Here is a 27,280-nt window from a genome sequence, read left to right as displayed (position 1 = left end):
GCTACCAATTTTAGTTCTTAACTGTTATGATGAGTGAGTTGCAAATATAGTACAGGGTTGCAAATACTAACTTTCAACTTCCCATAGAAGGTCACAGAAATTTTTTTTTAATTTCTTACACCATATGCATTTCCATTGATGCACTTTTTTTCTTAAATTGGCCAATTGTAAATGAAAGAGAGAAACTGAGGTGGTAGGCTCAATCAGCTAATTCTAAAAATGTAAACCTTACAATTGGCTGGATTGTCGGCTTTTTTTATGCCTGTAAATGAAATGAATATTGATATTCTGCTGTTTACATTAATATTATTATATAAATGGGAATTAAAATAGGCAGTTATAAACATTTTTAGAGGGGGATAGCAAATAATGCAGATGTTTGCTCAACGCGGGTGGTTGTGGTCCCTAAACCCTACAATTATGGAGCCATACTTTACTTAAAAAATGTTTATTCACACTATTACTGTATAACTATTGCTTCTAATTTTTTCTGTGCGCTTTCATTACAGATTGTAATTTTGGTTGTGTTCTTTCTCTCATTTGAGCCTCTAGGCTATATGACAATACCATAAAGAAAGAAAATGATTACCTGAACAAAATCACTCCAGTATTAACAATCCACTGAAATGAACTAAAATATATTTTTCTTGAATGATTTTCTGCAAACACTTAAGTGATAATTACACTAAGTTCCATCATGCTCTGAAGATTTTCAACTGATATCACAAATTCCTCTACAAAATGAGTGTAGGCGGTAAGGCTACTGAAACAACAAACTGTATTCCAACATCTATTTCAACAAACATTCTCTTTAAATGTTGGAATTCAACTTAATCTCCTTACAGCTTTAAAAGTCTTCAAGAACCAGACACATCAGAGATATTTAATCCAATTCCATCATATCTCGTAAGGATTATTAAGTAATTCCAACTATTAAGTGTTTTGGTGGTCAAAGAAGAATTGGGAACTACAGTGAATTTAAATAATTTTAAAGGAAAACTTTGTGTACAATGAAATATATGGCATCATTCCTGCATAATACATTGATGCATAATCCTCAATAAGTACAAGGGATCACAATTTAGTAGATCTAAAAAAAATGATGGCTTACTCAGCTGGTCTTGCAGCGATTCAAAAACAAAAGCACAAGCTCTTTCATGGGAAGCTTTTGACTATGTATAAACCTCATAAAAAAAATATAAATTACATTACAATGCCTTAGTTTACAAATGGCTAAAATATCCAAAGTTAATTTTACCGGCACTTCCATAACTATGCTTCTAAACTTCCTCGATCTGAAAAAAAAAGACCTTAAATGTTGTAAGCTATAATTATGGTATAACTGTATGATAAAGTAGATTAACCAAGCCAATACATCACATTTATAGATTCCCTTAAAGCTGGGATAAGGCATAAGGATAGAAAATGGAACTAAGACAAAGAAAGACATGCAGGTGGTGTCAGAGGGTTTGCTGAAAAGAACCTTTGATACAATATGCCCTATGCTGTGATGGCCAACCATCACTAAGGCATTAGTATTACTCATTTGCCCCACAATCCCAGGGGAATGGTCCCATACAAACTTACACTAAATAAAAAATTGCAAATATTAGAATAAAAAAGTCTGTCAGCCTAAATACAGTATGAAACATCTTCATTATAAATGATGTGCAAAAATACAAAACTTCTGTCTAAGATTCTGTAAAATTCTTATGGAAAGTTATCAATGATATATTACATAACCAAACACAAAAAACATTTTAAAAACAATCACTGCTTATTAAGTTCTTAAACATAAAGTAATTTGGCAAAAATAATTTAACACTAATACAAAGAATGCCTTAATATTAAATCAAAGCAGCAAAATAAAAGTATACTATACTTTGCTTTTCCCTTCCCTTTGTCCAAAAGAAACCATTCTATTTCAAACTGTGATCTTAGGAAGTTTGCATTTTTTTAATGCACAACATTCACACTGGTATGTAGTTAAGTCCCAGCTCTAAGTACATAAAATCCAAAATTTGGCTAGGCATTAAATCTTTATGTCCACTATGACATTTTATTATAAAAATGTCATATTGTACATAAAGATACTTGGTAAATATACATAATATTCTACTATGTATACTTACCAAGTAGTTAACATAGCAATAGTTTCATCCGTCGGCAACTAGAATTTTTTAAAATTTGCATAGCGCTAGTTTGTTTTGGCTAGGCGATACTCCCTGCTCACTACCGAGAGAGAGAGGAATCAACTTAGCACAAAAATCAGTTGTTTATGCCATACTATCCATGAGAGGGGAGGGAGGGCTCTGATTATGTAACTACTTGGCAGGTATACATAAAACCTTATTTTATTATAAAAATGGAATTTATATTATAAAATTAATATTAATAATACTTACCCGTATAATTTATCTAGCCCTAAATCCCCAAAAACTGCACCAAAATTTACCACACTGGCAACCCTGTTACCTCCTATTCTGTCCGCCAGTTGGCAACACTGCCATTGACAGTTACGAAACCTCCCCTTCAAAATCAGTTGTGATAGTCAGACTGTGTGGTAGGATGGTTGGGACTAGATAAATTAGACAGGTAAGTATTATTAATATTAATTTTATAATACAAATTCCATATTAATAAACATTACCTTAATATAATTTATCTGAGTAAAATTTCCCTTTTGGGCAGAATAGGAGGAACCCACCTAATCCAATTAATGGAAAAGGAAGAATAAGAGAAAATTAATAACAGGACATAAAACAATAAAGAAATACATATCATATGCAGTTAAAAACTCAACCCAAAGTCTAAGATACTAAGAACTCAAAGTCTCCTACCATAATGCTGCCGAACTGTGGTAGAAAAGGACAAGGAGTAAGTGCATAGTCAGTCTGTCTGTAAAAAAAGTCAGGTGACAAGTCAGACGACATCGAGGACAGCAAAGCTGCACCCTGATGACTTCATCAAGCACTACAACCACACATGACACCTGTTCTCTCATGAATGTCTGGTGCCAAGAGAGAGGAGCGGGTATTGGCACCTCTTTTCCTGAAGGATGAGTGCCTGGACTGCCTGGGTGATTCAAAGCAAAGGAAACATTGGGGGTATATCAATCAACGCAACCCAACATCGCCAACAGCAATATCAGCTCATGAGCAACTCCTGACTCGAGCTTTCTGGTGTCGAGAGAAAGGAGTGCGAAGCAAAAAGGCGACTCAGTCCCGAAGGATGAATGCCTGACAGTCCAAACTGGTCTCATGTTAAAACGATAATCGGAGGGTGTATCCACATAACCGACTTCATCAACAAGAAACTCAGAGATACTAAATATCACCTGATCTCTCACAAGTGTTTGACTCCGAGAAAACAGGTGAGACAAAAAGTAGATGGTGAACGAATCACTAGATGACAGCAGACAATCCATTGACTAATTCCCTGTCCAGGAAGACAATGGAAGAAGCGTGAGTCGTCAGGACAAGCGAACCAGTGGCTAGTCCTAGGTCAGCATTGACTTTGGGAGAAGCGTAGTCGCCAGTGCCGACAACCCAGTGGCTGGTCCCATGTCAGACTGACAATGGAAGGAGCGTGAGTTGTCAAGCAGCCAGCCCTTGTCATCAAGAACACCTAAATACCAAACTGCCTAATTCCCATTATAACTAAACCAAAAACTACCAAAAGTTATAATGCAAAAACAAAAAATACATATAAAACAAAAAATAAGATACAGCGTTCCCCCCGTATTCGCGGGGGATGTGTACCAGACACCCCTGTGAATAGTTAAAACCCGCGAATAGTTAGAACCACCACTAAAACTGCTTATAACTGCCTATCTAGAAAGTTCAGATACAAAATGTATACCTTAAATAACATCCTACTTCAAATATACCTAAAATTACTAACCTATTACTGTATTAATCTTTGAAGTTATATTATTGATATAATTTCAAAGTCATCTTAAATATTTTACCATTAAAAATATACACCTACAGCCAATAACACACACACACACACAGAGAGAGAGAGAGAGAGTAGAGAGAGAGAGAGAGAGAGAGAGACGAGAGAGAGAAGAAGGAGAGAGGAAAGAGAGGGAAGAAAGAGAAAGGAGAGAGAGAGCACTGAATGGCATAATCATATATCTGATATGAATATAGAAAGAAACACTAACACAACAAAGGTTTATTTACAAGCTTACTAACAAAGATAAATGCAGAATGGTGTCTCCTATTTACATAAAAAAGGCAAAATCTTACAATGAGTGAACTGGGGAAACGGTGGGGTAAAGAAAGTACTTGCCGGCCAGTTTTGAGACTTGAAGGAGATCTATGCTTGAAGTGGTGGCTTCACAAAAGAACTGTAATTGTGGACGTCTTCTTGACTCCGTATTGCAGAAAACAATGTCTATTCTTGATACTTGAAGGGCAGGAACTTCACAAAACCTCTCGCAGAACGTTTCTTCTCTGAAGTCTTGCTCTACGTCGAAATACCTTGGTCGTCCACTCCCGGACGACTTGACCAGAATCCGATCAAACTCATGATCACCTTTTTCTCTCTGATCCTTCATCGGTTCTTTCTTCTCTTATCTCTCTCTGACGATCTCTGCTGCTGATCTCTCACTGATAATCTGATCTGTGGCTCTTACTGATGATCTGCTTCCTACTACTTCGTCAGTTGTATTTATACGGTGACCTGGGGGCGTGGCTTACGGGGGAGGCGGAGCACGAACGTCACAGACTCCCGAGATTACTAGAACTTCTTAGAAGGATCTGGACGAAGTATTACATCAGAAATTGCGGCGTTCCTCATGTCACGTTAGCGCCTGTCGAAGTTCCACAACACTCTTGCCGATTCTAGAACCATCATGAGAACAGGCACCTCCAACACATGCGCGAATGCTTCCTTGCTGCAGAACTTCTCAAAGATGCGTTTTCCTTTCCTTTAACTGGTAATTCTTTGCTATGAAGCAATTACCATGATGGAGAGAGAGAGAGAGAGAGAGAGAGAGAGAGAGAGAGAGAGAGAGAGAGAGAGAGAGAGAGAGAGAGACTTTCTCCCCCCCTCGTCACATTACTTGATATACTTGACAGCTGTTGGTCCTCAGTTCAGTGAAGACTGGGATTTCCTTCATTCTTACCTATTTTTTTTTTTAAATTTATGAACTAAAATCTTACTAATTCGCTTTAGTATTTTCTTTAATGAATTGATATTATTGCTGTTTACATTAATATTGATATTTGAAAATTAGTAAATCATTTATTTATCATACAAAATACATTCATCTCTGTACGAGAGAGAGAGAGAGAGAGAGAGTTATCCTTATTTTGAAAGAGTGAAATGGAAAGATTATTGTAGCATTTCTGTAAAATACTACACATATGATAAACCAGAATGGTCTAATGCCGTAACGATATAAGTAAACCGAACGGCAGAGGTAGGCATGATAACGAAAAAGAAATAAAACAAAATCATAATGAAAAGTAGTAAAACTATAACGGTGGGTACCCGATGAGGCACGAAACAAAGACACGTGCTCGAAAGGAAACCCCCGTGGAAAGCACAAAATAAACAAAAACATAAACATAAGCATATACGCGATCGACAAAAAACTGCCAACCAAGAAAAGGGAAATAAGAGTACTGATATACAACTCGGTTCACGAAGTATGGAAGACCACGCAAAACCGAAACGACACCAAAGGGGAACGCGTAATGGCAACGCCACACAAAACCCTAAATAAAAGGACCACAAGGGTCAAAATCACTCCCTAAATAGTGCCGAACAAAAAACCAGTACTTAACTTGGATGGGGAGGCAGATTGACGATCCATAGCTAACAAACACAAGCCAAAAAAGGCAGATAAAAAACAGAACGCAAAAATGATGTGCAGCTCTCTTAATGGGTATCAAAGGAATGCAGACCCTGACGCTACCTTCGCGGTAGCAGGGAGTGAGCCGTAGCATGGCTCCCCTTTTCTAAGGGGTTTTGATGTGGAAAAGGCTAATTGGAGAGGCTGCTGTGGTAGTGTTTTGCACTTGCTCCAGATTCATACCGACACCCTTTTAGAAAGGGTGAGCGAGTCAGAATCTTCTGGCATGTCCAATTTAGCAGTTCTCTGGTATTTTAGCAATAATTTACCTTAGAAATAGCGCTAAAGGAACGTATTTCACTGGGCGACACGGCCTCCTCGCCCAGAAATAGATTTTTCCTATGTCAAAATCCCTTTATTATTATAATTTGAAATTATTAATAATCATATACATACATGTACTGTAAAAATCTCAAATCTCAGTAAAGAGAGAGAGAGAGAGAGAGAGAGAGAGAGAGAGAGAGAGAGAAACACACTCCCTCTCTTCCAGTCACATTACGTGATATATTTGATAGCTGTTGGACCTCAGTTTGGTACCTGGAGTTCAAAAGAAAGATGCGTGAAGACTGGGATTTCCTTCATTCTTACATAATTTTTTAATTTATAAACTAAAATCTTACTAATTCACTATAGTATTTTCTTTACTGAATTGATTGCTCTTTATATTTATATTATTTGAAAATTAGTAAATCATTTATTCATCATACAGAAAACATACATCTCTGTAAGAAAGCGAGATAGAGAGAATTATTTTTGTTATTATGTGATATCATTCAATCTTATTAAACTTACTAATACAGTATTGATCAATATTAATATTTTAAAATTAGTAAATCATTTTTGTATCATAAAAATGTATTTAGTCATGAAAATAACATAAAAAAGCACTAATTTGGGATTATTTATCGTCGGAAAAAACCCATGAAAAGGCAAATTTCTCACAAATAATAGGTAGATACGGTCCGTGAGTACGAGAATCAGGAGAACACGAATACGGGGGCCCACTGTACAGGTATCAACCGTACGTAAAACAAGAAGAGTACCTAATTCTCCTGTCTGACGGCCTGTCCTGCCATCACCAAAGGGCCCAAAGCACGAAGGTTGCCTAGTACTAGAGAAATATTCCTCAAGTAAAAAAAGAGGCAAAAACAGAATTAGAACGCCAAGTCGCCGCCTCAAGCACCTTGGCGACTGAGATGTTCTTCATAAAAGCTACTGATGTAGCAACTGCTCTAATACTGTGTGCTCTCAGTGCCTGGCCTTCACAGGCAGCCGAACCACCAGTTTTAACAATAAGATCTCTGAGGAAAAAGGATACACCATTCTTTGATATAGGTCTCTTGACATTTCGGGGTGAAACAAACAGATGACGGGGACAACCCTGAATATCCTTCGTGTGACGTACAGAGCAAGAGAGCGCCCTTACCTTACAGACCTTACATCTTGTTCGGGTTGCTCCAGGTCCCTCAGTATGAGGCACCTCTAATGTCTACCAGAGAGTTGCTAGTACATCTTCCAGTATATTTTGCATCTTCCAATCTTGGATGGTCTGGGATGCAGTTTAGATATTTGTCGAGCTTATTCTTAAACACATCTACGCTCACTCCTGTTATATTCCTCAGATGAGCTGGCAACGCATTGAATAGACGCTGCATTATCGATGCTGGTGCATAGTGGATTAATGTCCTGTGTGCTTCCCTTATTTTTCCTGGTATAGTTTTGGGCACTATTAATCTACCTCTGCTTGCTCTTTCTGATATTTTTAGCTCCATGATGTTTTCAGCTATTCCTTCTATATCAGCTCCATGATGTTTTCAGCTATTCCTTCTATCTGTTTCCATGCCTGAATTATCATGTAGCGTTCTCTTCTCCTTTCTAGACTATATACTTTTAAGGATTGTAGTCTTTCCCAGTAGTCAAGGTCCTTAACTTCTTCTATTCTAGCTGTAAAGGACCTTTGTACACTCTCTATTTGTGCAATATCCTTTTGATAGTGTGGGTACCATATCATATTGCAATATTCAAGTGGACTACAAACATATGTTTTATAAAGCATAATCATGTGTTCAGCTTTTCTTGTTTTGAAGTGCCGTAACAACATTCCCATTTTTGCTTTACATTTTGCCAATAGATTTGCTATTTGATCGTTGCATAGCATGTTCTTATTCATCATCACACCAAGGTCTTTAACTGCTTCCTTATTTGTGATTGTCTCATTATTAGCTCCCCTATATGCATATAGCTTTCCTTCTCTGTCTCCATAGTTTATTGATTCAAATTTATCAGAGTTAAATACCATCCTATTTACCTCTGCCCAATCATATACTTTGTTAAAGTCTCTTTGTAGTGCGTTCCTATCTTCATCCCAAGTAATTTCTCTACTTATTCTTGTGTCATCGGCGAAACTACTCACTACCGAGTTCTTAACATTACTGTCTATGTCTTCAATCATAATAACAAACAGTAATACAGCTAACACCGTACCTTATGGCACACCGGAAATTACCTTAGCTTCATCCGATTTCTCATCGTTTGCAATAACCATCTGTTTTCTGTTGTGTAAAAATTCTTTTAACCATCTTCCTACTTTATCCACTATATTATTTTTTCTAATTTTCTTCGCTAATATATTATGGTCTACCTTGTCAAAAGCTTTTGCAAAGTCTAGATAAACCACATCTGTTTCATTTCCGCTTTTCATATTTTTGTATATGTTTTCACGGTGGACTAACAGTTGGATTTGTGTACTTTTTCCGGGTACGAAACCATGTTGTCCTATATTAAACAGATTATTTTTTATTAAATGTTTCATAATATTTTTCTTCATTACCCTTCCATACACTTTCATAATATGTGATGTTAGACTCACAGGCCTATAATTACTTGCCTCTAGTCTTGATCCACTTTTGAAAGTAGGGGTAATATATGCTAATTTGTGCTCATAAATCGTGCCTGTATCTACACTTTGTCTTAATTATATTGCAAGTGGCTTTGCGATAGAATGAACTACTTTCTTTAACAAAATAGCAGGAACTCCATCAGGCCCTGCTGCAGCTCCATTTTTAATTTCATTAATAGCCTGCACAATATCAGCTTCATTAATATCTATGTCAGCTAGATATTCACTATTTCTGTCCCTTACTTCTATATCATTATCTTCATTATCTATTCTAGGGGTGAATTCTCTCTTATATCGTTCTGCCAATATGTTGCAAATTTCCTTTTTTTAATTCGTTAATCTCCCTTCAATTCTTAGAGGGCCTATTTCTATTCTTCTTTTATTCATCTTTTTCGCGTATGAGTATAATAGTTTGGGGTTTTGCTTGATATTTATTAGGGTTTTTTCTTTCAAGTCCCGTTTTTCATTTTCTTTTGATTGTATATTCTTTTGTTCTGCATTTTCTATCTTACTTTTTAGTTCTATAACTTTCCATGCATTTTTTTCTTTTGCAAGACCTTTTTTCCACTTTCTGATTTTCTGGAACAAGATCCTTCTGTCTCTTGGTATGCATGACTGATGTTTACTTTTCTTCTTCGGTATATATTTATCCACTATTTTCTCTAATATTTTATATAATATCTCCGTATTTACCCTTATGTCATCACTTACGAAAATGTTATCCCAATCTTTGTTTAATTCTCCATTTATTTCTGACTATTTTATATTTTTACTGTAGAGGTTGTATTTTCCATATCCTTCCCACTTTTTCATTTCTTGCTTATCTCTGTTTTCACTTGCTTTGGAATGGACTGTTAATTCTATGACATTATGGTCTGAAATACTCGCATTATAAACTATTATTTCTTTAACATAATTCATCTCGTTCACAAATACTAGGTCTAAAGTATTTTCCTTTCTTGTTGGCAGGAGATTTATTTGTTGAATGTTGTATTCTAGTAGCATATTTAATAGCTTTTCGAATTGCCTCTTATCTTCTGCACTATTATTACTCTCTTTTTTATATGTATAAGTACAACCACATTCTCCTATTCGTTCTTTCCAGTCTACGAAAGGAAAGTTGAAGTCTCCAGATAGGAGAATAGTCCAGTCCTTGTGATTTCTACATATATCATCCAATTTTTTATCATTATGTCAAGCTCTTTAGTATTAATAGGTCTATATATTACTATGTTCATTAATTTTTCAGATTCAAATTCTACCGCTATTAGTTCACATTCTGAGTTACTATATTTCTCATATATTTTTCCTTGTTTTTTGTCTTTCCCATATATTGCGGTTCCCCCTTGATTCCTATTTTTTCTATCTGATCTATAAGTTTGGAACCCTTTTATTTGATCATCATTCCCAATCTCTTGGGAATACCAGGTTTCACTTATATTCATTATATCTATTTTCTTTTCAATTTGGGTTAGTTCTTCTAAGTACTCTATTTTTCTTTTTGAGTTACTCGTAACTAAACCCTGCGCATTCATCACTATGATGGTTTGCGTGTTTTCTCCTTCATTTAATATGGGTAATAATAAGGATTTCCCCATGTCTCTTTCCTGTTCTGGTATGTTGTTCTTTTTTTCATTTCCAGAAATTCTGACATTAAAAAATCCAACTTTTCCATAATATTTGATCTTCCTTCATCATAATTATTCATTTTGTGTCTGAATCTGCAATTTTCTCCATATCTGCAATATCCTCTTGCATAATAAATACAGTTATTATCTCTTGAGTTGTATCTTGGAGCCAAGGCTTTGAAATTTTTAGCTGACATCACTACATATTGCGTTGATGGCTTGGTTTTTTCTTTTACCTGATATTCTTTATTCCTCTCTTTATTTGTTTGTTTCTTATTTTGGATTTTATTGCTTGATTGGTTATTTATTTGATTATGATTCATGGCTACAGGGTGCATATATTTACATTTTTTTTTGAACTTACATCCTTTTCCTTCTTTTAGGTTTTTGCATATTTTTGGATGCAGATCTCTGCAATCATTCTCATAGCCGTCTAGGTATGCACATTTACCATATATTTCATAGTTGTGACATACCTTAGGATGTTTGTAGTAACATCTTTCTCCATATTTGCAATGCCCTCTTTTCAAAAGGTTGCAGACTGTCTTTTTTGTCTATTTTTTTCCTCTTTCCCATCATTGTGTAGATCTGGGTAGAGCCTCTTCGGGATTTTCTTTTGTGTTGTCATATTGTAATTTATTTCTTCGTAAGTATGCTGCTTTATAGCCTCATATGTAGTATCAATGAGTATCTCTGCTCCATACTTTTATCTTGTTCTTTGTTTTCCTTATTTTTTTCTGTCATTTCAGTTTTGTTTACGTCTCTTCTGTTTTCCTCTTCTTCTTCCTCTTCCTCCTCTTCTTCATCCTCAACTATTTGTACATTCAATCTTGATTTAATAACATTGTCTATCCATGATAAACATGTTGAGCAAAATATTCTGGTATCTTTTCTCATATCTTGCATTACCTCAGGGCAAAGAGCTAATTCCTCATTTAAATTACCAACAAAGTCAACCAGCAACTTCAGAACGAAAGACCTGGGAATGGGATTATCAGATGATTCAATCTTTGCGACAAATTCGGGAAGGTATGACAAAATTGTCTTGTCCAGATCTGGCAACCAGAAAAGAGCGCGCTTGCAGTTCACCCACCCTCTTGGCTATAGCCAGCGAGACGAGGAAGAGTCTGTAACCAGGGAGACAAGGAAGAGTTTCTTAGAAGAGAGGTCCCTAAAATTGGCCGTATTCAAAGGCTCAAATGGAGGGAACCTTAAGGCTTGAAGGATTTTATTAACATCCCAAGTCAGAGGAGAACACTGCGGACTGGGTCGGGATAGGGAAAAAGATCGAATTAAATCTCAAATGACATAAGATGAAGAGATTTCAGGGAGCTTCATCTTAAAAACATACGAAAGCATCGACCTATAACCCTTCATGCATGAAGGTGACAGGCCCGTCATAATGTAAATGAACTAAAATTTTAGCTCCACTATTTTCGGTAAGGCAGGTCTAGAAATTGAATGCCCTTCAGACCTACACCAACGTCTGAAAACCGGTCATTAAGCCTGATAATTTACTGATTGATTGCCATCTGGCAAGAGCCAACTGTCGAGCCACTCTGGAGGAGAACCCTTTGTGCTTGGAGAATCTCCTGACTGTCTCCAGGCATGACAATGTGGCATGTGGAGCCTCTGATGCAACCGATGAAAATGGGGTTGTTTGAGAAGATCTGGTCTCTGTCAGACGAATGGGGGGCTCCACCAATGCTTCCAGTAGGTCAGGAAACCACTCCTGTGGCCAGAAGGGGGCGATCAAGGGGAGATCCAGACGCTGGTTGCCTTCACTTTGTTGAGGACTGACCTCACCAGAGCGAACAGAGGAAATGCATAGGCTTGAAGGCCCTTCCAGTCCTGTAAAAGAGCATCTGTCCCGGCACTCTGAGGAGTCTGGTAAGGGGCAAAGATCTGGCACCGAAAGTTCAGTGGGGTGGCAAACAGATTGACAGTGACAGGCCACTTCTTCCTGAGGCTGTTGAAGACTTCCTGGCAAAGTGTCCATTCCGACCCTTGAACTTCGTTCGGTCTCGACAAGGCGTCTGTTAAGACGTTGTGATGGCACAGGATAAACTGAGGGACCAACGTAATCCTTCTGTCTTCTGCCCAACACAGGACTGATCAGGCTTCTTGAGTGAGAAGGTCCGACTGTGTGCCATCTTGGTTTCTTAAGTACGAGACTGCTGAGGTTGTCCACGAAGATGGCTACAACCGACTTCGACAGTTGATGCCGAAATGAAAGAAGGCTTAGGTACACTGCCCTTATTTCCCTCCAATTTATTGACATGATCCTCTCTTCCTCTGACCAAAGGCCCGAAGGGGCTTTGGAGCGCAGGTGCGTGGCCCAACCTTGATTCGAGGCGTCTGACCAAAACATTAGGTCCGGCGGAACTGAAAGAAGAGACGTCCCTGACTTAAGGCGGTGAACTTGCATCCACCAGCGGAGATCCTTCCAATATTGTGGAGAGGAGGCGACTATCGTGTCCTCGGGCACGAAATCCCATGACTGGCGAAGTGTCGACTGAAGGGACCTCATTCTGAGACAACATCCAGTAACCAGTTGGATGAGGGATGACAAATGGCCCAGGAGAGTCCTCCAAAGAGAAACCGGCTGCATTACGGAGGACAAAAATTCTTCGACCAGACTTAAAAGTTTGTCTATTCGTTTCTGAGAGGGAGAAGCCCTCAAAATCTGGGAATTCAAAACAATCCCCAGATAAGTCATGATGTGACAAGGAATTAGATAAGACTTGTTGAAGTTGACATGAACGTCCAACTTGACACAAAGAGACAGAACTATCTCCCTCGACCGGAGACATTTCTCTAGAGATTCGGCCTGGACTAGCCAATTGTCCAGATACCGAAGCATCCTTACATTTAACCGATGCAGAATAGCCGAAACAGGAGCCATCACCCAAGAAAAGACCTGTGGAGCAGTGGTGAGGCCAAAACAAAGGATCCTGAACTGGAAAACTCCTGAGTCCATGAAAAACCAAAGGTAAGGCCTGCTCTTCAAATGGATGGGGATTTGTAGATAAGCATCCTGCAGATCGATGGAAATCATCCAGTCCCCCATCCTGACAGATGAAAGAACCGTCTGAACCATCTCCATCCGGAACTTGGACTTTAGAATGAACTTGTTCAAGACCGAAAGATCTATGATGGAGTGCCAGGCACCCGAGGCCTTAAGAACTACAAACACCCGTGAGTAAAACCCGGTAGAAGGAGGAGCTTGCTCTATGGCATCCTTCTATAAGAGGGCCAAAAGCTCCTTCTCCAAGGTTTGACCCCTGACTGAGTGAGGGGAATAAATGCTGAGCTCCGGAGGACGATTCGAAAGTGGAGGTCTCGAAACAAAAGGGATCTCGTGACCTACCTTCAGGACCTCCACTACCCAAGCATCTACTGCTCTCTCCTGCCAAGCTGACCAATGGCGAGAGAGACAAAGCTCCTACTGAGGTCTCTGGGCGAGGTAATGATTCCTACTTCCGAAAATTCTTATGCACAGACAAGGAAGAAGAAGAAGGTCCTCCTGGAGGTTGAGCTCTTCCTCTGCCCTTAGATCCCCCACCAAGAACCTCTCCCGCGTTTCAAAGGGCGAGTGCCAGAGGAGGTAGCCGAGGAGCCAGAAACCTGAGATGTACTTAGGAAAAATGAGCCAGAAGAAGAAGGAAGTTGTTGGGCTGGAGCAGAAGGTGCAGTTCTGGCCCTAAACTTCGCTTACTCCTTGAATAAAAGGGAGGAAGGCCCGAGGAAAAAGCTCTTGATAAGGCCCGGTGAGCTTGGGAAGAGGCATCACCTTGATGTTCCTTCAAAACCTCAGAAAGCACAGACAGATGAAAAAGGGAATCGTCAAAAGGAGAAGAGGAGAGAAGAGGACAATAAACAGTTTCCCTGACTCTCCAAAACAGAAGAGGGTAACTGCGACAAATACAGGTTACGCCTTGGAAACAAGAAAGGCCTGCATAGAAGCAGCAAGCTTGTTCTGATGTACAGAAGTGATTAAAGTAGACGAGCAGATTTTCTCAAAAAGAGGAGCACCGGGAGGAACAAACCCAGAGTCCTTGACATACATTAAAAGACCTCTGAGGACCCACATATTGAAGGATTGAGCTTCTTGTAAGGAGCTCATAACAGACTCCATGGCAATAAAGTCTTCGATCGAGACTGAGACCGAAGGCTTGGAAAGCAAAGGTTGACCCGAAAGTCAGACAAAATCAGGATTTGATGAAGTATCATCCGCCACCTGATAAACTCCTCTCCGGTGTTGTAGAAGAGAAGAGAGCTTCCTCTTCCCTTCCCCGATCACCTTCAAAAGTTTAGCAGCGACGTCCGACCTCACTCTTGCGAACTTCTGAGCAAGGGGAAAATGTAAAAATTCCCGCGACCGGGGAAGGACTGTCAAGAAAAATCCCCTCTGTTATAAAGCGAGGCGGAGGCTGCTTTTGCTCTTTAGGCCTCGCCTGAGGAAGAAAACTCAAAATTAAATGAAAAAAGTTTCTTGAATTCAACATCATGACCGCTGTTCAAGGAAACATCAATATCACATGAATCCACATCATCGTCATCACCATCATCGTCAGATCCTAACTGAGAAACTTACCCCGAAGTAACATCCTGATGACTAGCTGTCTTAGTTCTAACACTAATACCCCTTCCCCCTTCTCCTAAATAAGCACCCTTTGGCACTGTTATGGGACTAACAGGGGACACATAGGGTAAAGAATCATCAGGCACCTGCCCGGACCGGATCCCCCCCCCCCTAGGCCTTCAACACGACGGGGTTCACAAGCCGGGGTATCTGTTGCACAGTTAACCATGGTGTGGTCAACAGGTACCTGACGAGGAGCAGAAAATGAATCTAAACGAGTGTTAGACATCCTAGTAAAAGCTACTTCAAAATTCTCTGACAGCTTGTTAAACTTGGCTGAAATATGTCTATCTAAACTATGCTGTAATGTTTCAAATTTCTTCTTCCAACTAGTTTCCATCGACAAAAACTGAATCAAATTCAGAAATGACTTCATTAGTTACCGGTTGTACAGGTGGCAAAGCATCAATCAATTCGGTATCGGAATCACACGATACCAAAACCAAAGAGCCAGAACCATGGGCGCACAAGTCAAGGAAATCATTAGATACAGGTCTAGCTACCGATTCCTTTTTCTCCTTATTCAATCTTTTACGCTGCAAAATTCTTTGATGTTTAATATACGTTGTCCTGTCTTCGTCAGACCAAGACTTACATAAGTCGCAACAAGAAGTCAAGTCACAAACCTGTCCACAACAAGAGCTACGAATGTCATTGGGTTCATACTCCCTGCTACTCATCCTTGTCCCACAAGCCGGGCAATTCCTGATGTTGCTAGCTGAAGGAAGAATCAAATTATCTAGGCTATCTATCCATTGGACTGTTGGTCAGGTCACGTAATTCCGGGTCGTGCAAAAGTTCGTAAAAATAAAATATATAACACAATAGAAATGATATTGTTAAACTACAATAAAGTTTTGTACATACTTACCTGGCAGATATATACTTAGCTATAGTCTCTGACGTTCCCGACAGAATTTCAAATCTCGTGGCACACGCGACAGGTAGGTCAGGTGGTCTACCTTACCCGCTGCTGGGTGGCGGGTGTACGAACCAATCCCCCTCTCCTACCAGAGTTTCTCTTCCACCTGTCTCCAGAGGGGAGGCTGGGCGGGCCATTAGACGTATATATCTGCCAGGTAAGTATGTACAAAACTTTATTGTAGTTTAACAATATCATTTTTAAACATGAACTTCCCTGCCAGATATATACTTAGCTGATTGGCACCCTTGGTGGAGGGTAAGAGACAGCTAAAGTAATAAGGAGAGATAGGAAACAACTGATGTTGTAGGATATAAATAACCTTGGTTCTTACCTGTTCAGGCAGAAGACTTCATTGATACACTCTCTGAGTCTGCATTGCCTGGAGAGCTACAGCTAGGACGTGACCTGATGCTGAAAGACTCTCGGATCTACCACTGGGATATCTGATCCCTTTGTGTGGTAGAATCCAAGTCGGATCCTGTTAAAGGGAACTCGTCCGCTAGCTTAACAGGTCCTAACCACTACTACTGCAAGGAGCCACACTCATCAGACCACCTAACCAAACTACTAAAGGTTAGTATTACGACCTAAAGAGATGCCTTCATGCATCGTCTTTAAGGCAACCAACAACAACAAATACAAGACATAAGGGAAAAAATATATACAACTAAAAAGTATGAGTTCCAGCTCCCTGCCCCAGCACCGAATCCGCCGATACGTACGGGCCCAAGGCGAAGCATTTTTCGTAAGTGATTCTCACATCATGTAAGTAGTGGTTCGCGAAAACCGACTGACATCTCCAGAAAGTTGTCTCCATCAGGTTCTGCACGGACATATTCTTGTTGAAAGCAAGAGAAGTCGCTATGGCTCTTACTTCGTGGGCTTTCACTTAAAGAAGCCTAAAATGTTCTTCCTTGCAAGAACTGCATGCCTCTTTGATGAGACTTCTTAAGAAGAAGGACAATGCGTTCTTCGACAAGGGACGAGTAGGGTCTTTTACGGAACACCAAAGGACATCTTGATTGGCCTTCAGTTGCTCTTTTCTTCTAAGGTAGTATTTTACCATTCTCACTGGACATAGAGCTTTCTCGGGTTCTTCTCCTACCAGCGAAGATAACCCACGAATCTCGAAGTTCCTGGGCCATGGATTTGATGGGTTTTCATTCTTCACAAGAAACCCAGGAAGGAAAGAGCAAATGAGAGAGTCCTCCTTAAATCCCACATTTCCATCAATTGCTTGAAGCTCACTCACCCTTTTGGCGGAAGCTAGAGCCATCAAGAAGAGTCTTCTTAGTCAGGTCTTTGAATGAGGCTGAATTAGGGGGTTCAAATCTGGAAGACCCAAGGAATTGAAGAACCACATCTAAATTCCAGCTTCGAGTCTTAGGAGACTTTCTTCACTGTATCAAAAGACCTAATAAGGTCATGCAGGTCCTTATCCTCCGATAAATTGAGGCCTCTGTGTCTAAAGACAGTCGCTAACATACTGCGATATCCTTTAATCGTTGAAGCGACTAGACCACATTCTTGTCTCAGGAATAAAAAGAAATCCGCAATCTGGGTCACAGAGGTACTGGAAGAGGAAACGTTATTTCTCTTGCACCATCTTCTGAAGACATCCCACTTCGACTGGTACACTCGTAAGGTGGAAGACCTCCCTCCTAGCTCTAGCGATTGCCTTAGCAGCTGTTGACGAAAAGCCTTTCGCTCTGACCAGTTTCTGGACAGTCTGAAGCCAGTCAGACTGAGAGCAGGGAGGTTTTTGTGGTACCTGTCGAAGTGGGGCTGTCTGAGTAGATCGCTCCTTAGAGGAAGCGATCTTGGAAGGTCCACCAGCCATTCCAGCACCTCTGTGAACCATTCTTGGGCTGGCCAAAAGGGAGCTATCAATGTCATCCTCATGGAATCTGACTCTGCGAACTTTTTTAAAGTTAACCCCAGAATCTTGAAGGGGGGAAACGCGTACACGTCGAGTCCTTTCCAATCGAGTAGAAGAGTGTCTATCCCTATTGCCCCTGGATCCGAGATGGGCGAGCAATAAAGATCCAGTCTTTTGTTCTTTGAAGTGGCAAATAGGTCTAAGTGAGGCCTGCCCCACAACTTCCAAAGGCTCTGGCATACATCTTGGTGCAGAGTCCACTCTGTGGGAAGGACCTGATCTTTCCTGCTGAGGAGATCTGCTCTTACATTCCTCTCTCCCTGCACGAATCTGGTGAGAAGTTTGATCCTCCTTTCTTTTGCCCACAGAAGAAGGTCTCTTGCTGTTTCGTACAGGGAGAAGGAATGCATCCCCCGTTTCCTGATGTATGCCAGAGCCGTGGTGTCCGAGTTTATCTGCACAATCGCTCCTCTTACATTGGACTCGAACTCTTTCAGAGCCAACCACACGGCCATTAGTTCCTTCCTGTTGATGTGCCAGGAAACCTGGTCCCCCATCCAGGTTCCTGACACCTCCTTGGTTCCCAGAGCCGCCCCCCAACCTGTTTCCGACGCATCGGAGAACAACACCAGGTTGGGGTTCTGGGATTGAAGAGACAGTCCCTGCGAGAACTTGTTGGGATCTGCCCACCATGTTAGTTCCTTCTTGATTTGATGTGAAATGGACAGGGAGAACATCAAATTCTGAGAATGACGACTCCAATTCCGATGAAGAAAGAATTGGAGTGGTCTCAGGTGCAACCTTCCTAGGGAAACAAATTGTTCCAGTGAGGAGAGCGTCCCCAGCAGACTCATCCACTCCCTCACTGTACATACTTCTTTCCCTAAGAAGGTTGCTACTTTCTCGAGTCCCCGGGCTATCCTTTCCTGAGACGGAAAAGCCCGAAAACTCCGAGAGTTCATCTGGATCCCCAGATAAACACACTCTTGATCAGGAATCAAACTTGACTTCTGTAGATTGACCAGGAGTCCCAATGAATACGTCAAATCCAGGGTTTTCTTTAAGTCCTTCAGACAACGATCTTTGCAATAGGCCCTTATAAGCCAATCATCGAGGTACAGGGATATCCTCACCCCTTCTAGATGAAGCCATTGTGCTACATTTCTCATGATGGCCGTAAAGACTTGGGGGCCGTCGAGAGGCCAAATCACAGGGCCCTGAATTGGAAAATTCTTCCCCCCATCATGAATCTGAGATACTTCCTCGAGAAAGGATGGATTGGTACGTGGAAGTAAGCGTCCTGTAGGTCCAAGGACACCATCCAGTCCCCTGGACGGAGTGCTGCTAGCACCGAAGCAGTGGTCTCCATCATGAACTTCTTCTTTTCTACGAAGAAGTTCAGGGCGCTTACGTCCAACACCGGTCTCCATCCCCCTGAGGATTTCGGAACTAGGAAAAGGCGGTTGTAAAGCCTGCCGAATGATGATCTGCCACTAGTTCGATCGCCTCCTTTTCCAGCATCTGATCTACTGCTAGTTGGAGGGCCTGATTCATGATGGGGTCCCTGTATCTGGCCCGTCAACCGTCCCTTGGGGTAGTCCGTCAAGGGAGGCCTCGAAAAAGAGAACGGGATGAGGTACCCCTTCCTCACTATTGAAAGGGTCCAAGAATCTGCGCCTTTCTGGGCCCACACTTCTGCAAACTGTAAAAGCCTGGCGCCTACAGTTGTCTGAAGGACTTGAGTCTTACTTGGGAGGTTTGACTGACTTCGCAAAAGTCCTCCCTCTTCTATTTGGTTTAAGACCTCTGAACGAAGTGGATCTTGAGGAAGAAGCCCCTCGAAAGGGCTCCTGAGAGGACTTCACTTTCTTCGTCTTAGTCGGGAAGGCAGGATGAGGCTTCCTTGCAGACTGGGCTAGAAGGTCCTGCGTAGCTTTGGCAGAGAGAGCCTTCGATATATCCTGAAAAAGATGTTTAGGAAAGAGCTGCGCGGAGAGAGGAGAAATAAGAAAACAGTAAAAGTACGAATCTCTATGTGCATATGGGAGACAGACTTTGTCAAAAAGGAGCAAAATACAGTAGGGCCTCGTTAATCACGGGGGATAGAGCCCAGGACCCCCCGTGATAAGTAAATACCCGTGTTATCCTGGTACCCCCCCCCCTGAAAATTGCTTTTAAACCGCCTACTTTTAATAATTAACCCACCCAAGACCACTATTTCAATGTTTATAACTGCCTACTTTAGTTCAAGCACCAAATATTTCTTCAACTATCACCTTAAACTAAATTCAAGACAGTTTCAAAGTTATTCTTTCCTATCTTCAATTTCCCCTGTATCAGATCAGCAAACAAAATTATAATTACCTAACAATTCCTTTCTATTTTCATGATTTGGCTGCTGCACCAAACTTAAAGTACATAGTATATCTATTTCGTGAATGAACATATTTATGATAAAAAAACATGATTTACTGTAATGATTACAGCACCCAACTATAATATTAATGTATAAACAGCAAAATACAGCAATAAAAATCTAGTTTTGTCTTTTGTTTACGTTTAGAATCAGCTGATGGACGTTTATTACCGAAAGAATTATTTTGGAAAACAATTTAGTTGCTAAAAGAAACGAATTTATTAATGGAATTATTATTATTATTATTAACTTTGTACATAATAGTTTATGATATTATGATACAGTATTCATATTTCATTGGGAGAGAGAGAGAGAGGAGAGAGAGAGAGATAGAGAGAGAGTAGGCGAGAGAGAGAAGAGAGAGAGAGAGAGAGAGAGAGAGACATTCCTTGTGACGAGAGTAACTTGAATAGCTTGAGATAGCAGCTTAGGACGAGAATAGCTTGAGAGCAGCTTTGGGACTAGAGTATTGTTTGACTATCTTAGCTCGAGAATAACAATGAAATTTGTAATAAATAAATATTTTATGATGATAAGAAATGAAACATGGATAGTGAATGATATTATGATACAGTAATTCATATTTCATTGAGAGAGAGAGAGAGAGAGAGAGAGAGAGAGAGAGAGAGAGAGAGAGAGAGAGAGAGCAGCTTGTGACGAGTGACTTGAATAGCTTGAGATAGCAGCTTAGGACGAGAATAGCTTGAGATAGCAGCTTAGGACGAGAATAGCTTGAGAGAGCAGCTTGGGACTAGAGTATTGTTGACTATCTTAGCACGAGAATAACTATGAAATTTGTATTTTAGATATTTTAAGATGATAAGAAATGAAACATGGATAGTGATAAGATATTCTCTTGTATACTGTTATGTGATAATCATTCAGTCAACTATAAAAGTTTTATTTTGGGAGCACAGTTTCGTAAATCACAGAAAATAAAAGTATGGCAACACATATTTTTATTCTTTCGGGGACCATCTTGTTCTTTTATTACGATAATAATAGATCAGTATTATAGTTTTTTTTTCTGTAAGTGATGAGAGAGAGAGAGAGAGAGAGAGAGAGAGAGAGAGAGAGAGAGAGAGAGAGAGAGAGAGAAGAGAGAATCTTGCTATTTACATTCATAGTATTTGAAAATTTGTGAATGAGGTTTTATCTAAACAAAAATGCATTTAGTCATGAAAAGAAAAGAAGAAAACAGTAATCAGCGAATCTTGCTCTATGATAAAATTCGTGATTTCGTTAATTTTCCGGAATATACGTAGCATTTGGGCTTCACAAAAAAAAAAGTAAGTAAAGTGATTTATGACAGAGTTTTTAGAGATGGGGGGGGGACTTACGTTTAAAAATACATCGGTACTTTTGTAGAACGGTGATGTCACGGTGGTCATAGTATTTTTTTCGTAGTGAATATACATTTATGATAAAAAATAGTTACTGTACTGCTTAGAGACCATATTGTAATATTAATGTAATCACATCAAAATGAAGTAATCATTGTTCATTGTATACTGTAAACATGTAAAGTGTATTTTTGTCTTTTGCAAAAAATGGATTCCCCAAGGAATTATTCCTTGAAGAGGCTTTTTATTATGAAGATATGCCAATAATATATAAGATTTGCATTTTATTATGAATATATGACAATAATATATAAGGTAAAAATGGTTTTATTATGTTTACGCTTCGTCGCCGATTGCAAACAACATACGATAATCTATTCGTTTGTATGACTGCAGTGTTCAGAGAAGTTGATTACGTTATAATCCAAACAATAATGAAGTTCGAATTGAAATTTATGTTTTCCTAAATGTTATTACTACTGTAATTAAACTACTACTATTAACATTTCTAAAAGGTTAAGAATGACAAAGGTGCTGTGAAGTGTAACTCAATGTTTACATTTCTGCTGGCCACTCAACTACAAGTTGATGTCAATGACGTGGAATTATTCCATGAATAGGCTATATATTATGAAGATATGCCAATAATATATAAGGTGAGAATGGTTTTATTACCTTTATTGTCAGTTAATATCATAATGTGAATCTGTTCATGCATTTGTTGGTTATCGGAACCGGACGAGGCTTAGCCTACCACCGGACAAGCACGAGATGCTGTGATTCACACCAGGATATATAGACTGAGAAGTGGTCCAAGGAAAAACCCGTGATTAACTGAATCCGTGATTGCTGATCCGCGACTAAGCGAGGCCCCACTGTACTGATCTTTTCTTCAAGACGCCTGCCCCAAACAGTGAAGCTATTTCGCTGGATCCATCCCTCACCGATTTATCCATACAGGATAACACACAATTCAAATCCTCTGGAGAAAAAGGCTCTGGTCCTTGAGTCTTCTTGGCGTGGACTCCAAGAGACCAATCGACAAAGTTGAACACCTCCAACACTCTGAAAATGCCCTTCAGAATGTGGTCCATCTCGTTCATAGCCCACATAGTTTTGGCCGAGTTCAGAGCTGATCTTCTAGTGGCGTCTACCAGGGCCGAAAAATCTGCGTCGGCTGAGGACAGGAGGCCCAGCCCCAAGGGCTCTCCTGTCTCATACCAAAATCCGGTCCATCCGGAAAGCTTCGACGGAGGGAAGGTGAACAGAGTTTTCCCCGCTTCCTCTTTGGTGCGCATCCAGGAACCGAAACTCTTGAGCGCTTTTTTCATAGAGAGGGTCGGTTTCATCCTCACAACGAAGACCCTTTCGTTGCCTTCGCCGTGGAGAACAACGAGTGTGGAGAAGGAGGAGCAGTAGGGCTCAGAGACTCCCCGAACTCCTGAAGAAGAAGCTCTGTGAGCTTCTTGTACGAAGAAATGCTGCCGATGTACTCGTTTCTTCTTCAGAACCTTCCTGGTCTTCTTGAAGAGGAGAGCGAGGAGGATCCTTAGAGGAATTCCTTGCGGGGGTATAGTGTGAGGTTGGAGACAAACGTCTTGAAGGAGGAGTAGAATCCAAAGGAGAGCGGCGTACAGGAGAGCGACGAGTCGAAACCGAAGGACGTTTTTCCGAAAATTCTTGTCTCAAACCGCACTCCTTCCTCGAAGAAGACGAAATCTTAACATCAGAAGAGGTAGGACTCCCATCCCTTGAAAGACCACGTCTATCCACAGGGAGCTTACGAGAGAGAGAGCGCCTACCAGAATCCTGGTGCCGATCGTGAGGAGAGGGGCTTCTAGGAGCCGAGCGCCTATCAGGCACAGGGCGCTTGAGGGGATCCTGGCGCCTACCAAGCGGAGAAACGCTGCTATGCGTCGAGCGCCTGTCAGGAGCAGGGCGCTTGAGAGGCTCTTGGTGCCTACGAAGCGGAGAGCGGCTGCTATGCTCCGAGCGCCTAATCGGAAAAGGGCGTTCGACAGGCTCTTGGTCCTTACCAAGCGGAGAACGTCTGTAAGGCTCCGAGCGCCTAACAGAGGCAGGGCGCTTGAGACGTTCTTGACTCCTAGCAAGAGGGGAACGGTCAGGAGTAGGGGGCCTCGAGATCGAAGAGTGCCTACTAGGAGAACGCAGCAGTCGAGGTTCAAGGCGCCTCTCTGCAGGAGAACAGCTACTAAGAGAAGGACGCCTACCAGGCGCAGGGCTCCTACTAGACTCTTGATGTCTTACAGGCGAGGAGCGACATCCATGCGAATAGCGCCTTCTAGTCACGGGATCCGAAGTACGATAATAGTAGTCAGAAGGAGAGGCGCGCCTACTCTCAGAAGGGCATTCTCTAGGCTCTCGGAGAAGACGAGGAGAGGAACGACGAGACGGAGATGACGAAATAAGCCTTCCTTGACCTGAGCGCCTCTCTCCTCTTGAACGAACTCTGGAGGAAGGCGAAAGAGACGGGGTGGAGCGTCTACCGGAGGCAGGAATCCGATCTGGAGAAAAACCTTTGTAATCCATTGAGCGCCTGTCCGACGATTGGCGCCTCGACGCCTCTGAGAGAGAGCCAGGGGAGTGGTGCCACTTTCGTGAATTCCTACGTTGTGTTGAAGCTTCCCCAAAAGAAGGAGATCGCTGAATACTAGGAGAGCGTTCCTTCGACGAAAAGCGCCTCGATCTCTTGATAGGGAGAGACACATCCTTCCTTCTACGGGATCTCGATGCTAAGGAGTCCGCCAGGCCCGAGATCTGAGCCTGTAGACCCGCCAGCACTCGAGTCGGTGAGTCAACAGGATCTTCCTCCGAAGCAAACTCAGAGCGGGGAGCGGGAGAAGAAGGGCGATCACAGGATCTCCTAGGTTACTTTGCTTGCAAGGAAGCTTCTTCAGAAAAGTCTTCTGGGCTGGACGCTAAAGTACTGAAGGGAGCATCCGAAGCCCTTAGAGTTCCAACCGCGTTTCGGAGAAGGCGAAGAAGACGAAGAGAAACACTGGCGAAGGATCCCCTTTTTCTTACGTTCCAAGGCAGCCTGGGAGCGAACTTCAGGATCTGCCGAGGGTACGCCTGACCGGTGGGGGCTCTCCCTAGCCCTCCTGCGGCTTTCGACTTTCCTCCTCCTCTGGAACTGGGAGTCTGGAAGAGGTCTAGGCCTGGAGGCACTAAGGAGCCGGTCAGACGCACCCTCCACATCACTGGGGACACTGCACTTATCATCACTGACACTCTTACCTTGATCAGTTCGAAGAGTCTTGTCTTCCTTAGAACGCAAGGAAGCCTTTGAGGACGCCGCCTCCGAAGACGAATCTACGGCTTCGGCGCGGGGAGCAGCGGCTGAGGCCTGGGAGGAAGGTTCTAAAATTACATTAATGTTAGTTTCGTTTTCACTCACTCTCGACCTGCTCGAACTCCTAGAGGAAGCCTTACGCACCCTATCTCTTTCAAGCTTTCTAATATAAGAAGAAAGAGCCTTGTATTCATCCTCGTTCAAAACCTCACATTCTTGACAAGGGTTACTAAACGAACATTCATTCCCCCTACATTTAACACAGATAGTGTGAGGGTCAACCGAAGCCTTCGGTAACCTCACCTTACATCCATCAGTCAAACATACTCTAAACAAAACCGGAGTTTTGGGAACAGATTCTAGATCAGACATTCTACAAGAAAAATCCAGCGCAAAGTCAAAAACGGTCCACAAACAGCATATGCCAAGCCAAACAGAGCGAATACGTCACCAAAAAAGGTCCAAATCAATCTCCAGGCAAGCGAGAATCGAAAAGTCTATCGAAAGAAAACGACATCAGTTGTTATCATTCCAAGCGACAGAGAAAATCTGGTAGGAGAGGGGGATTGGTTCGTACACCCGCCACCCAGCGGCGGGTAAGGTAGACCACCTGACCTACCTGTCGCGTGTGCAGCGAGATTTGAAATTCTGTCAGGAACGTCGGAGACTATAGGTAAGTATATATCTGGCAGGGAAGTTCATGTACAAAAATAAAAGTTAATTCACTAATTTCGTGGATATAATATGTGAATGGTAATTAACATAAAGCCGCAATAACAATTAATGAGAGCTTTAAAGGCACAAAAGGTTTAGGAAATTTATAAAGAGCGGCCGTGACGTAAATAACAAGGGCGCTCGTTAACAACCGTTTTTCAAGGGAAGGTTTTGTAACTGTCAAAGACAGTGTTGCCAACTGGCGGACAGAATAGGAGGTAGCAGGGTTGCCAATGTGGTAAATTTTGGTGCAGTTTCTGGGGATTTAGGGCTAGATAAATTATATTAGGAGATTTATGGCTAGATAAATTAAGGTAATGTTTATTAATATGTCATTTTTATGTATGCAACTAACCAAGTACAAGTTACATAGCTGAATCCCACACTGTTGGAGGTGGGATCCATGGATACTAGACTGCAATTCATTTTATATAATGAAAAGAAATATAGATATAAGGCTACAATTTAGAAACTCCTTGTTAGTTCCTTACCTGTTAAGAGGGTTGTTACAGATGATTATTGCCTTTGGATGATGTTCATCTTAACTTGTAAAGACATGGCAGTTTGTATAGCCAAGATTCATCCTCTACTTAGTGGGATCCATACAGCTAAGGAATAGTCTGTGGCTAAAAAGGTCTACACAAAGATGACCCTGCCAGGGTGTAGTACCAAAATACATCGAAACCAGAGTGAATATATACTGTATGTTGCCGCCAAAATATATTAAAAACCCATACCCAACTATTAAAAAGGACTGAAGGGTAATTCTGGTACATAGTACCCCCCAGCTTCTCTTTATGACTCAACGACCTTACTCAAGGCAAAAAGAACAGATTAGGACGAACTGACTTCTTACACATCCTTACCCAACACCATGCCAGTAACTAAATGTGGACCCAGGGTACTGCAATTATCATAAATAGTTTCAATTACACACAAGTAATGAGATGCGAACACTACACTCTAGAGAGAGGTTATGTTTACATGAAAGTGACATTGCTACAGCTCTCACTTAGTGAGCTTCAACTTTCACAGACTTAAAGTCCAATTCTTTAATCTGTGAATGTGCCTCTACAATAAGATTCCTCAGGAAGAATGCAAGTGCACTTTTAGAAAGTGGCAACAACAGGTTCCTGACAGAGAACCACAGGTGATCAGAGGGGCCATGAATCTTCTATGTCCACTGTATACAGCACTTAAGCCCTCTGACAGGACATAAGGATCTCTCTTCTTCCTCTTGTCCTGGTCCTATTAATCTGTAAGGCTTTTGATTACTAAAAGAGAGAGGCCAAGGCTTGGAAGGAGTCTCGTTCTTCGCTAGGAACCCCAAGGTTACAGCCCATACTGCATTATACCTTGTACAAATCTAATTCTTTTCTCCATCAGGTGAAGCTCACTCACCCACTTTGCCGAGGATAAGGCTACCAAGAACAAGGTTTTCCTCATCAGGTCTCTAAAAAAAAGCTGCTCTCAATGGCTCAAACTGCGGTTCGGACAGTCATTTAACCCCTATGGTACCGCATGAAGCATAATCAGCAAGATGCTGCATCCCCATTTTCCCAACTTACCCTAGAGTCCATTTAACCCTGAAAGAAAAGGTTTTACTAGCATCTATTCTGCTTTATATATTGATGGAAATGAATGTAAGGTCA

At 41.2% G+C, this 27,280-nt stretch overlaps 1 long non-coding RNA gene across 1 annotated transcript in view; it reads right to left on the bottom strand.

The window, feature by feature from the left end:
• Nucleotides 1-777: 777 nt before the first annotated feature.
• Nucleotides 778-27,280, bottom strand: part of LOC135198602 (uncharacterized) — a 180,294-nt gene continuing 153,791 nt past the window's right edge. Inside the window, exons 4-5 of the long non-coding RNA XR_010310846.1 lie at nucleotides 26,120-26,280; nucleotides 778-1,295 (exon numbers count right to left, since the gene is read on the bottom strand). This is a non-coding gene — a long non-coding RNA (uncharacterized LOC135198602). The remainder of the gene's footprint in view (nucleotides 1,296-26,119; nucleotides 26,281-27,280) is intronic.

Source organism: Macrobrachium nipponense, chromosome 22, assembly GCF_015104395.2.
Source record: "Macrobrachium nipponense isolate FS-2020 chromosome 22, ASM1510439v2, whole genome shotgun sequence".
In the NCBI taxonomy this organism is placed as follows: Eukaryota; Metazoa; Arthropoda; class Malacostraca; order Decapoda; family Palaemonidae; genus Macrobrachium; species Macrobrachium nipponense.
This window is presented reverse-complemented; position numbering and strand designations above follow the sequence as displayed.